The sequence below is a fragment of the Schistocerca gregaria genome, chromosome 3 (genome assembly GCF_023897955.1).
Source record: "Schistocerca gregaria isolate iqSchGreg1 chromosome 3, iqSchGreg1.2, whole genome shotgun sequence".
Classification (NCBI taxonomy): Eukaryota; Metazoa; Arthropoda; class Insecta; order Orthoptera; family Acrididae; genus Schistocerca; species Schistocerca gregaria.
In genome coordinates, this window is record NC_064922.1 from 550,889,770 (window position 1) to 550,904,460 (window position 14,691).

A 14,691-nucleotide genomic window follows, 5' to 3' on the forward strand; every position below is an offset into this window, starting at 1 on the left:
TTGTTTCTCCGATATCAGAACGCATCAGCAGATTCCCAGACGGCTATCAATAGCAAATGGTTGTAATCTTTGAAAATCTTCTTTTAACCTTTATCTGTTTCCGAGATACAAAGGTTCAAAGTCACCCTACTTGTACACGTAAAATACGAATGTAAAATCCAGTGAGGTGAAAACGTAGTTTACAAAGTGACGTAGCATGGAGAAATATGGCGCGAAATGTCCCCGTTCTCATCAGGAAATACCATGTTGCAGTACTAAAGTACACGCAATTTCTTTTGCTCGTAAATTCCGGCCTGAGGCGTGAAATTATCTTTGCGTTATTTCAGTTTCATGTAAGCAAACTATGTAAATTTTTCTGACCTGTGCATTTCGTTCTAAATGAGATACTTGCCCTACTGCAGCAGTGAAAAGAAGGGAACCAGAGGAAAAAGGCTGCTATCAGAGCACCAAAAAAATGCTAATCTGTTTCTTTTTATTAAAAGACTGACTGAAAAGTGGGGTACCAGCTCCCTCATTCTACCTTCCTCAGGACCGTTTAAAAATGTTTCCAAAAGTTTTGACGTCCGAACATGTTCACGCTTTTTTATGCAGAGAGAAGAAACAACAGAGGCAGTGGCAAAGAGACGGAAAAAGTAAAAAAATACTGGAGGATAATAGACAGTGGTTGGGTAATGGAAAGAGAGACGAAGACAATGGTAGTGTGAGAGGAAGAGGGGTACACAGTGGCAGTGGAACATAGCCGACAGTGGCGGAACGATACTATGGAAAGAGTGAAGGAGACAGGGCCAGAGGGGGAGGAATAAAGAGAGAGGATGTGAAAGTGATAATAAGAGACCGAGTCTATACCAGTGACAACGAGGAAGAGAGAGAGACAGTGACAGTGAGAGGAGACGGCAGCAGTAAGAAGAAAGGAATGAAGTATTAGCTATAATAGAGCGCCAGAGGGAGACAACGACAATGTGAGAAGATTGTAGTATGAGGACAAAAGGAGGAGATTGTGACTGTGACACAGGAGACAATGAGAGAGAGAATGAGATAATGACAAGGAGTTGGACTGAATGAGTGAGTGAGAAAGGGAGACTGGAAGTGGAAGGGTACGAGCGACTTACAGCGATGGACTAGTGAGTGTGAATGAGTTAGGGTTAGGGGCGGTTGTGAGAGTTTGAAGTGAGTTGCATACAAAAAGAAAAATAGCGTGAATATATTCGCATGCTAAAATTTTAGGAAGATTTTTGATGGTGCTGAGGAAGGTAGAAAGAGGCAGCTGGTACCCCACTTTTCACTCAAAATCTTTTAAATAAGCAGGAACATTCTCTCATTTTTTCCACTGGTTATGTACATTCTTTTCTTTTACTGATGATCAGTTAACTGAAGTGGAAATACAGAAGATGTATGTTATATGTTGCGAAATCAGAAAGAATAGTAAGAAAATCTGTGTAATGATAAATATAAAAAAACTGAATTTGAAACGCCCGCTAAATCACGCAGGGCTAACAGGTAATTAGGGTTGTGGAAAGGGCGAAGGGAGTTGCGGTCGGATTCATTTCACAATTATGATTTATTATCATTTACTTCACAAATACACTTTTGAACGAATTAAATTTGCTTCGCGGCTGAAGGCCTCCAAAAAGATGCTTTAGAATAAGTTCAATTTTGAAAAGACATGACGCAGTTAAATTTACGAATAAGATTAATCGTATACATATATGAGATCAGCATGTGGAGCGGCTGAAGGCCGCCGGATTAAATCTTCAAAATTCCAAATATACTATGATGATTGCTGAAGGCAGAAGGCCACAATGTTTTAAGATGGCAAAAAGGCTGATGGCCCGCAAGGTGCACAGAAAGAGATAAACGTAATAAGATGGCTGAAAGTTAAATTCAACATGCTTCCAGGGCTGAAGGCCCTCAATTAACTTTGCCCAATTGAAAATATAAAACACAGTAAAGCCCCAAAAATCTAAAATAAATTACAACAACATTAACACTGCCAGAGAATAACTAAGGGAACAGCACTCAGGAGCCTGCAGGGAATCGGTCTGCCCTCCTACACTTAGGCGAGACAGGCGGTGAGCCCAGCTACAGTCGATTCGTCCGAACCGAACCAAGCGACAGTCACGGACCAACCGACGAATCGCTTGCTTGCCACGACGGAGTACACGAGAATTCAAGGCCCCAGAAAGTTACAAGTATCAGTATCCTCAAACAAACGCGTATACGAACTGAGCTGCCAAAACTACACACCATGTTGGGCAGCAACAAAAGGTGAGGAAAAGACACTGCCTAAAAATTACGTTACCGGCCAGGGCAGGTAACCAGAACACTAACGGCCACCAGGCAGAAAATTCCGCTGGTGCACTTAAACTATGGAGAAATTAATTTAATCAATTCCAACTGACGGCGGCTATCTCGAACGCTTCACTCGTTGTTGCTCACAGGAAAACCTCCACAACAGCAACGCCGGAACCAACAACGTAATGCTCAAAACCACTTAACCTTCACGTCCTGGGTCGGCGAGCGACGATGCTCGTACCGATCGGACAGCTCCAGACAGACTGACACTGCACAGAGACCGCCAGCGGCCCAGTCGACCACGCCGCACGGAGATATCCTCGGACCAACCGACCGACCATCAATCCACCCAAAGTCAGGCCCGGCTTAAGTGATGCGTGGCGGCAACGGCCGTGAGGGCGATGTCCACGCAGGGCTCACTGCAGCTGCAAGCCGGCTACTGGCTGGCCCGGGCTGCGCTCCAGACGCGTTCCAACTGACTGCCAGGGCCCAACTCACGACCCTAAATGCCGCCGTGAACTCTCCTCTTCGCACTTCTGACTCGCTCCACGACAGATGACAACCGGGAAATAATAGCAGCCGAGCAAAGATCCTATCAGAGGGGATATATCGATACGCGCTACTTGCGGTCAGGCAAAACAGCAACTCAGTAACGCCAGTAATTTAAATCAACGTGGTGAGATGGAAATGAGTTACAACAGGATGTAAAATACCAAATGGTGTGACGGCGAGCCGTGCACGGCTCAGAATTCTCTAAGTTAGCAACAAATTTGAGCACTGAAGCGGTGAGAATTAATAACCGTAAAGCGTTTAGGTACTTCAAGGTCACTCGGTCATCAGACGTTATAGATACGGATGGCGTAACCTGCTATAAACGTCAGAGTAAGACGAAAATATGTCTCGTGTGAAGCGCAGAAACAGGAAACACTAAACCTATTACCTGCAAAATTGGTGTTCAGAATGTTAACACTCATTGAACCAAGACGTGCTATTTAAACAACAGGAAACGCGAGAAAATATTGACACGCAAAATGAAGTTCCAAGTTTTGGAATGATAATATCTCTCAAATGAAACACGCGCGAAACACGCGGTAACTGATCATCAGCAAAAGAAAAAAAAGACTGTACATAACCAGTGGGAAAAAAATGGGAGTATGTTCCTGTTTATTTAAAAGATTTTGACTGAAAAGTGGGGTACCAGCTGCCTCTTTCAAATGAAACACACAGAGAAACTATGGGCGTGGAAGAATTGTTAATAGGGATAACTGTAGCAAAGTGTCCATTTGACACCGCGAGACACTGAATGCAAGCAGACGAAAAAAAGAACAGAAATAGGATCTTGAAGAGAGAAGGAAGACACCCAATATACGTGCAATAACAGTAACCGTGAGAACGTATCCTGAGCGGCTGGGATGTAGGAATGGGTTTGTAAGTTTTGTGGTTATTCTTTTGGAGACCAGTAACGTCTAGACTCGCCAGAGTCGTTCAGGGAAACTTGGCTGGTTGCTCTGAGCGGTCCTGGAAATACTCTTCACTGAGCGAACTTAGATCTGGAGGAGGAGTGTTGGCATCTTCCGTCCGCAGATACCTCCCTGACGGCTGGCAACATCCGTCGCTGACCAGAATCCGGTAGATTTGGCGACGGTGCCTTGGCTTCGGTGCTGGACGGCGTACCGATGGGGGACACACCCCAACTCTTACCGCACCCTTACGAGGACAGGAAAAGCAGCTGCCATGCAGCGATTCATTATCAGAACAGTAAGAAAACGCAATGCAGACACGAAAGAAGAGACGTATGATTCTTGTATGTTGCTTGCCACTGTTGGACCTCTCCTATTTTAGTTTAGTACAAGAGAAACCAAATATCCAATGAAGAGCGGTGCATATAGTTATGTTATCGTCCAGTTGACGCTAGAGCATTACGTAGATCCCAAACGAACTTCAGTGGCAGGCGCTACAAGAGAAGGGATGAACATCACGGAGAGTTTTACTGTGGAAATTCCAAGACCCCACGTTCCAAGAAGAATCGTGCAACAGATTACTTCCTCCACACACACACGAAATGACCACAACAAGAGCATCAGAGAAATCAGAGCTCGTACGAAGAATTGTTGACAATCATTCTTCCCAAGGGCCATCCGCGAACGAAGTAGGGACGGAAGACAGTAGTACCCTTTGCCACATACCGAAGTTGGCTTGCGCATATATATATGTAGGTGTTCATAGTGCGGTTCATTAGTTACTCCCGCGCTAACTGGAAGCAAAATTCACGACACAAAGGGCTTCAAGTGTACACCTGAGAGTCTATAGTAACGAACTAGATCCGTGATCGAAATAAAATATTTTTAGAAGCAAACTACTTACAGAAGACCAAAATTTTTCAGCAGGGAAGCTCCTAAGACGAGGTAGGTAAAAAAAATGTAAGAAAGCATACTTGAATAAACAAAAAACTAATAAGGTCAACTAAAAAATGGTGTATGTTACTGAGCTGGTACGAAAGAACGATAAAAAGGTGGTAGACTTCGTTTTATTGGTACGGAATCGGAGAAATGCAGTCAGTCTACAAAGTATATTGCTTACAAATCAGTAGTGCGACCCATCCTAGAAAACTGCTCATGTGTATGCGAGCCGTACCAAATAGGACAAACAGAGGATATTGAACGTATACAAAGAAGAGCAACACTAATGGTCACAGATTTGTTTTATCCCTGGAGAAGTGTCACAGAGACCCTGAAGAAACTGAAACAGCAGACGCTTGAAGGTAACCATAAACTATCCCGAGAAATGTAAAGAACTGTGACTGACGCACGAACAACAGGGACTTACATGCATTGACATAGAAAGTAGTGCATTGAGAATGGCTGGCTACTAGCCGAAATCTGGATTAGCGTAATAAAATCTAAGGACGACTGATTGCCGCACTCTATAATTTATGTCACGTGACAGTCGCTGAGTACATCCACTTCCCGAATGGATGGTAACATGATGATACCCCGAGAGAGCCTATTTACAAGGTTTCAGGAAACTGGCTTTAAACGATGACTCTAGGAATGTGCTACAGCTCCCTGAGTACTGCTCCCGTATGGATCGTTAGGACAAGATTAGATTAATTAGACTACACACGGAGGCATTGAAACAACCATTTTTCCCTCCCTCCATATATGAACGGAACGGAACGTAATAACTGGCACTGCTGGACGTACCATGTGCCGCACACTTCACAGTGATTTGCAGAGTACTCGTATATATGTAATTATAGGTGCAGAAAAATCAACCGTGGTTAACGAAAGCAACCACGTTTCTATCAATTTTGATCACAAAATTCCAAACGAGCAAAATAAAAATAAAAATTTTACAGAGATAACTCGAACCAGTAGCCTTTCGTAACGGTAAGATTTTTATTTTCCCGTTACGAGTGTCAGGCCACGTAGTACCTAATCATCAGGTGGCACAGTTCTTAGCATTCTTTAATACAACAGAGGAGGTCGTTGTATAGCTGTGGCAACAAAGAAAAAGATCGAAACAAGTAAGTGCTGAACGTTACGACGTATATAATGTTACCTAACGGCACTGCCCACAGAGCTTCCATTGGGACCAAATAAGTGTATGTAATTCAGTCAAGTTTATGATCTAAATAACCCCACACGCCTCACCACATTCAGTGCTCAAATGTTTCTACCTTTATCTGTCTTGCAACTGCTTAAAAAGGCGCCACAAAGTGCTATGAACGATCGCTAAGAATTGTACCGTCTAATGATGAGTCTCTAGGCGACCTGAAACATATATAGGGAAAATAAAAATTCTACCGTCGGGCTAAGCGACTGAATGTAGTAATTTCTGAAAACCTAAATTTATCACAGTCAGTTTTCCACATCGGTAATCGATTTCAGTTTTAAAATGCATTACTTGTCGTAGTTTCCATAATTTGCTTCCCTTTTCAATAGTCAATGACGATTCACTTATTTCTTGATCAAGGACGATCTGTTCGATACCCAGATAGACATTATGTTCGTTCGAGACACGGTTGCAACCATTGGAACCACGCGAAGACGTTCGACGCAGACATTCTCCTGTTCCCTTGGTTTGTGACTGGGTGAAAGCTGTTCGAGTAGCAGCCAGTGGACGGTTGGAGCTAGTTACGGCTGATCAGAGCAGAAATTATTCTATCTAGTTCCAAACGTTTAATAACCCTGCTCCAAAGAGATCTTCACACGCATGCGCGTCGTTTTTTGTGTTCAGTCTCGTTGAAGAAAATAAGTACTAGGTTTCTACTACCCTTTTAAAGAAACGTTATATTTCAATCTTGTGAAACTTTATTACATCCTGGTATAATTTTATTTCCTTGAGGGATTTTTCTGCAGGCATGTGTTGCATATATAGAGTCTGGGATATCAAAAGCAAAAGGATCTCCCTATCCTCTGTTCACTTCACTTCCCACACAAGGATTAGATCACAGGGGTCCATAATTGAGGGTCACATACTACACTCATTGCTAAAAATGACACGCACACGTTAACTTGGCTCACTTTAGAGGGGAGGTGGCATAGTAGCATGCAATACTGTTACATATATGTTAGTGGAATTAAGCTACATACTAGATTCATTACCATTGGACACTTGCAGCCATTTCCTACCAAATAAACGACCGATAATTTTTCTTCAGATTAAATAATTCCAGCATGTAATGTTTGGTCAGTCTCTACATTGTACATTCATGTAAAAAAAAGATAGGAGAAGAAGAAGAACAGAACACCTTAAACGACTAGAGATACAACGTTAATTTTCACAGGACATGTAGATTAGTATGTTCTGCAGTAATGATTATCATTTCAGTCACCTTGATTCAGCATGTCTCCTGTTCCCTAGTAGACACAGGGACGGCCGCCACGCGAAATGATAACTTGTTCCGTGTATGATGGCATCGACACGTGTAAGTCGCGAATGGCTTCCTGTGGTATGGCCATCCATGCTGCATTCACCGGTTTCCAAAGTTCATCTGTGGTGATTGGCGTTGGGTCACAGCGCTGCAGCCGTTATTTCGCCATATCCCACTCATTTTCGATTGACGACAAGTCTGGTGATCTGGCGGGCCAGGGCAAAAGACTGACTACCTGTGACATTAAGAAGGCATGTGTTCGTGTACCGACAGGTGGTCGTGCATTTTCTTGCTGAAAAATGGCGTCTGGGATGTTCGGCTGCAAGGATATGGCTACGGGCCGCACCAACTGTGATTTGTGGTTGTACCCAATAGCACTCCCCCCCCCCCCTCCCCCCCGTTAAGGCCTTGAATTGGCGCTGAATCTCTCGTGCGACTGCAGTCTGAGGCCGTTCCTCCTGCCTGCAGCGAATCAAAATACGGCCATAATTTTCAAACAGAACAAGGATTCGTCCGAAAACACCATCTGATGCCATTCCAGTCCCCAGTGATGTTCCATACACCATTGTACCATTGCTGTCTAGCATGTTTCTGCACATTCGTCAAAGGTGGGCGGAGAAGTGCACGACCCACGGCTGACCAATGCCGTAATAAACGGCGACGGACTGTCACCCCCGACTGTGTAAGATGTGTTCCACTGTTCCACTATTGTGCTGTTGCGCCACAGCCGAGGAGGACGCAGATCTGTCCTACAATGCCATTCGGATGAGGTGTCTATCTTCTCGGGCGGTGACCTGTCTGGTATTACGTGACCCATCTCATCGTATTCTACGGCCTTTCGTGAATTATTCTGCTCACACCCGCTGCACTGCCGAAACACTTCGTCCCTCACGAGCAGCAATTTCCCAAATGGATGCATCACATTCATGCCAATAATGCGCCCTCTTTCAAACTCACTGATTTGTCGATGCGGTCAGCGCATACGTCTGATAGGCATCCTGCACGTCTGCTGAAGTCACACTGATCCATTACCTTCGGTTTATAGCGACAACGACATTCACAGACACATTTCACCAGTAGGTTGTGTTGCACAGCGATATCGATGTTGACTTTGAACCCGCAGGCCGGTGTGGTTCAAATGCTAATCATTTCTGCAGATCACACTAATACACGTGTCTGTGAATATGACGTCCTATCTCTAGTCCTACAAGGTGTTCTGTTTCTTCCCGCCGGCCGCGGTGGTCTCGCAGTTCTACGCGCTCAGTCCGGAACCGCGCGACTGTTACGGTCGCAGGTTCGAATCCTGCCTCGGGCATGGATGTGTGTGATGTCCTTAGGTTTGTTAGGTTTAAGTAGTTCTAGGGGACTGATGACCTCAGATGTTAAGTCCCATAGTGCTCAGAGCCATTTGAATCAGCCATTTTGTTTCTTCTCCAACATGAATGTAGTTTATTAACACTGGTACTAATTATCTACTGTGTATTGTCGATGAGCAACAAAATTTGTGATACCAAAGTCAATAAGATAAGCTTATCAAATTATTCATCATTTGCATATAATCAAAATATGTAAAAGAAAACAAGACGTTGATAAGGGAAGAGGTGTCCGGAATAATTAAGAACTTCTTCAATTAAATTTTTGTATCACTGCTTCTCCAAGAATTGCCAATCACAAGTGGATGCAGAAACGTTTCACTCAATCTCATTCACCATATTCGATGTTTTTGGAGAACCTGCAAGTGTCATTAATGCCTAAAATAACGAAACTCTCTAACACTTACGTATTTTTTCACGCTTAGCACGACGCGTTTCTAGAATTTCTCATTGTCATGATCAAATATTTACATTGGTGTTCTGTGCGTTGTGCAGCCTGTCTTGCACTGTAATCGTCTTTTTGAGGTTAAAAGATACTGTGCCTCCTCCATTATGCAGAAAACTATACACGGGCAAACCATCACTCGTACTGTTTCTGAAATTTCATACCGTGTATGTTTTTCTGCACAGTACGGTTCGTCACGGCCTCAATAAAGACAACACAGTACAGGGCGATAGAGGCTCACCACACATACAAACAGCACACACAATACTAATGTAAATATTTGCACCTGACAATAATAAATTCTCGGAACGCGTAGTGCTAAACACGAAAAAACTACGTACCGGTCGCACCGTGTCATTACTTGAATTAGAAACATTTGGGCAACCCGAAGAGAGCAAAGATATCAACTAGCGCTACAAGATTGTCGAACAGCGAAACACGTGAAACATGTGATCGAGTAAACCCAAAGGGATCTGACGGTGGAAACTATGGCGAAGCTGTACATGCGCAGTAGAGACAATTTGAAAATCATTTCACTCGGTTGCCATACCTTAACTCGAACAAATCTGTTATGAAGTCACTAGTTACTTTCACGTAAAGCCTAAATGGTTATCATATAAAGATCCGATCCCTTGCTCTTCGGTTCCCTTTCTTTCACATCTTATTTGTGTCTCGTGCTGAGGCGGAAACACGGAGGTGGCAGCTGACATGTGACAGTCGTTATTCTCAGGTAGCCGGCAAAGTGGCAGAGTCCTTTGAGCAGCCGTCGGCACTATTTGTAACTTAAGCCGAGGTCTACTCCGAGTGTTGGAAGAAAGCCCTGGAAGGGGTGGCCATTCTCTCTGCGGACCACAGCTGGACACACAATGGGGCCAGTTGGGGAAACCCATGAAACACAGTGGCCAGGCGCCCACGTGACCTCCCGCCTCACGCCTTTCTGCCCTGTGTTGTCCAAAGCCGCCAGCACCTCTCAACACTGACATGGCCGCACTCGTCCCTAGCAACCCTTGTCTATAGTGTAGACTGTGTCGGGGGAGGTCATTAAAAGCGTGGTTGGAAATCCCACCAGATTCGCAAAGTGTCTTGCGAAATGGTAGTCTGTCGACAAACTGAAGTGCCAGAGTACTTACGGTGGAGGAAATGGCCGCTCCTGGAAGAACGCTCCATCTGACGTCCAGGATGAATACGAATCGGTTTCCCGTCCAGAAATAAAGTGATGATTCTGTTGATATGCATTTCTTGCGTTACTTATGTTAATTATTCACTTCTGTATTCCAAATGTCGTTGACATATTCAGTGGAAAATAAATCCATAACAGTTTATTTTATAGCAGGATGTAATATAATGCCAAAAATGATTTGTAAAAGGAAAGAATTCAAACTAAATGTTAGGGCAACTTTTTTAATCGGCCCCAGTTTATTCAAAGAACTAAGCAAGTAAAGAAATCCAAGAAAAACTTAAACTTTTATTATTATTTGTGACAAATAATTGTGCTAAGATTGTACCAAGTTTCTTTCATCCACAGCATTCCACAGAATAGGGTAGCCTTCTGTACTCTCGAAAGAAAAAGTATAAGTCAAAAGAATGAGTTACTGTGGTAAGTGTTCTCAACATTAGAGAAATATATAACGTACATTTCATAGTTGTTGATTATAGCTTCCAGTACTATACAGAATTATGAAATTGGCTGTAAATAGAAAAGACCTATGAAACAACCATTTGTAAAAGAAGAGACACAGACAGCTAATAAAGCATGCATACAGGCTGTTTAAAGCAGCCGTAAACGTGAAACTATAATTAGATGTCGGAAATACTGCACATGTGGCTGGATGCCGTAGTTCCTACAGTGTAATTTACGAAAACAGCTGCTGATTTATCTAACAAAATGGATATAATAGCGAATCTATAATTTGAGATATTGCTTTCCTCTGCTTGGAATAACTGCTCAATTGCGTGAAGAGAGTAGGGAAATGGAAATGGATGTGGGAATAAAAGCTGTCAGGTGTAATTATACGTTAATACGTACTGATGGAATTTTCTCACTCTCTTCCACATTAAGTAGAAAGTTACCTTATCTGAGGACCAACCTTACATTCATTCCTGGGAGACAAGAACGTCTCCATTTCAGCAAGCTGACTCGGACGTTCAAAACTTTTTTTTATGATTCTAGCCCATATTTTCGTTTATTCAGCACATGAATGTACTCAATTTTGTGAATTACCAGATGTGTGCATAAAGCGTTTCTTTGAACTATCAGTCCGTCAGGAATTCCTCTTCTTTGCCAGGTTCTTCATCTCAGAGTAACACACTCACCTAAGGTCCTCAATTATATGTTAGATATATTCTAATCTCTGTCTTCCCTCACAGTGTTTGCCCTCTACATCTCACTCTAGTACCATGTGATACCTTCACACATGTCCTATCATTCTACCTCTTATTCTTGTCGACGTAGATTTATCATCGCCAATTCTGCGATGAACCTCCTCATTCTTATCACTCTATGCCACATCTCAAGTGCTTCGGTTCTCTTCTTGTCTTCGCACACAATCCATGATTCGGTTCCATAAAATGCCATGTTCCAGGCGTGCATTTTCAGAAATTTATTCCTCAAATTAATGCCAATGTTTGATATTAGTAGCCTTCTTTTGGAAAGGAATGCCCTCTTTGCTTGTGCTAGCCCACTTTTTGTATTCTCCGTGCTTCGTCTGATATGTGTTATTTTGCAGAATTCTCTCACTTTGTTTACTTCGTGGCCAACACTTTTGACGTTAAGTTTATCGCTGGTTTCAATTCTGCTACTACTCGTCCCTTTCGTCTTTCTTAGGTATACGTTTAACCCATATTCCTCATTCTTTAGTCTCCTCATTACATTCAATCTGTAAATCTTATTACTAATATCCTTTCATTCTGAATATTTAATCGTATTCCTGAACCTTTCTTTTATCTTCCGTCATTGCTTCTTCGATATACCGGTTGAATAGTAGGGGAGAAAAACTGCACTTTTGCCTTACGTTCATCTTAATATGATCCTTTTCTCTTGGTTTTCGGCCTTTTGGTTCCTCTACGTATTGTTTATTATCGTACTGTACATGTAACATGTGCCTATTTTTCTGAGATATCAATCATTTGCACCACTTACGTTGCTGAACGTCTTCAGTAGGTAAACATATCGTATGAAAAGTCTAGATTTTTTTAAGTCTTGCCTTCTTTGTCAAGCGAAACGTCAAAACTGCCTCCCTGGTATCTTTACCTTTCCTAAAGCCAAACTTATAGTCGTCTATCATATCATCAAATTTCTTTTCCATTCCTATGTGTATTATTCTTGTGAGGAACTTGGACGCTTGAACTGTTAAGCTAATTGCCCGATAGTTCTCGCAGTTACCTTCCTTTGCTATTTTAGGCTTGTGGATGATATTCTTCTGAATGTCCGATGGCAAATCTCCAGTCTCAGAGATTCTGCACGCCAATCTCAGCTCTTGTTTGGATTCCACTATCCACAACGATCTAAGAAATTCCAAAGGAATGTCATCTGTCTCTTCTACCTAATGTGATCGCAAGTTTACCAAAGCTTTGTCAAACTGACTTCAGTAATGTAACCGCAATATCTTCCAGATCGAAACTCACTTCTGCTTCTGCCTCGTTGAAGCACTCAAAGCACTCTCTTCAGCCATAAACTCCCACCACTGCGTTGAACAATGGAATTCCTTTTTCCATTTTTGGTGTTGACTTCGCTGTTAACTTAACTGAAAGCTGTTTGGACTAATCTACAAGCTGAATACGTCCTTCCGGCGACCAGTTCCGCTTCCAGTTCGAATTTTTCCTGTAGTCATTTCGCTTAGCTTCCCTACGCTTGCTGTTTATTTCATTCTTAAGTAAGTATTACTATATACCATTCTTTTCCTGAACACTTTTGTATACCTTCCATTAGCCAATAAATATAATTACTTCCTCTGTTAGTGAAGGTTTTTTCGCTGTTATCTGCTATCTTCCGTTTGCCTCCATCTTCTCTGCCTAACTTCTGTGGTTGCCGTTTTTCGAGGATGCCCATTCCTCTCCAACTGAATTACCTAATGCAGTATCCATTACCGTGGTATCTGCTGTCTTAAATAACTTCAAACGTCCCTAACATCACCTCAGGGCTTCAGTATCCCACTTCTTTACATATTCATTATTCCTGACGATTCTCTTAAATTTCAATCGATTCTTCATCATTACTAAATTGTGATTGAAGTATATTTTAGCTCGTGGATACGTCTTAAAATCAAATATCTGAATACGAAATCTCTGTATCACCGTGATGTAATCCAGTTGTTGTTTTTCCGTGTCTCTAGGTATTTTCCATGTATATCTCTCCCTCTTGTGATTACTGAACAGTGTATTTGCTGTTACTACATGAAATTTATTGCATAACTCAAGACTTTTTTCCTACTAGTGAGCCTGTATTCTCCCACAATTCTGTCTTCCATTCCTCAGCTATAACCGTAAAATACTAGGAATAACCATCCAGAGAGACCTAAAGTGAATGACCATGTGAAACTAAGTATACGAAAAGCAGATGCAAGGCCGAAATTGACTAAAAGAATCTTAAGGAAATGCAATTCGTCGCGAAAGAAGTAGCCTATCTTAGAAAACAAGTTTTTAAATAATCCTTACTTATTACTCATCAGTACGAGACGCTTTCCAGCTTGGGTTAATAGAAGAGATAGAGAAGGTCCAAATAAGAAGGATGCATTTCATCACGAGATCGTTTAGACGATGCGAGACCACCGTTTCGAAGATGGTGCCAAACGCTGCAAGGAAGGTGTTGCTCATCACGGAGAGATTTACAGTTGGTATTTCCAAAGCGTACCTCCCAAGGTCGGTCGGGCAACACATTGCTTCCTCCAACACATGCCTCGCGACATCGCCACGACGAGAATATCAGACAAATTAAGGCTCATCAGCAGTCTTTCTTCCCACGCAGCTTTCCAGAACGGATACCAGAAGTACCTGCGCCACCTACCATAAGGTGGCTGGGTCAGTACCTGAATTTACAGGTCCATGTAGAGTACACTGTATTACGAATGTTTATTGTTCCACTTCCGTATCTGTTTAATACCACATTACCTAAGCCACTACAAAAGCACATAATCATTGTATAGGTTCACTTTTTGCTACATGAAACAATATTTCAAATTGGTGGAAAACAATTACCTTCACTGTCTGTTCTGGTAGACAAGTCATTTTTAGAAATATTACCGCATAACAGTTACAGTAGTTTTATATAGACTAGTGTCTGTCAAGTTACCAGTTACCGAACTTAATATCCGCCATATTGCTGAGAATGCAACTGTTATAAACATCTTTCTCATCCAGAATTGGAGTAAGCGATTTCATCATGTGTACGATTGAGAATAACAGGATAAAGAGATACAGTAGAAGAAGTAACTTTGAGAGATGAAATAGTGATGACGGCAGAGGATCAAGTAGGTAAAAACCGAGGGCTAGTAGAAATTCATGGGTAACAGAAGAGATATTGAATGGAATGGATGAAACAAGAAAATATAAAAATGCAGTAAATGAAGCAGGCGAAAGCGAATACAAAGGTCTCAAAAATGAGGCCGACAGGAAGGACAAAATGGCTAAGCAGAGACGGCTAGAGGACAAACGCCAGGATGCAGAAGCATATATCACTAGGGGTAAGAAAAAAGAGAACCACCTACATG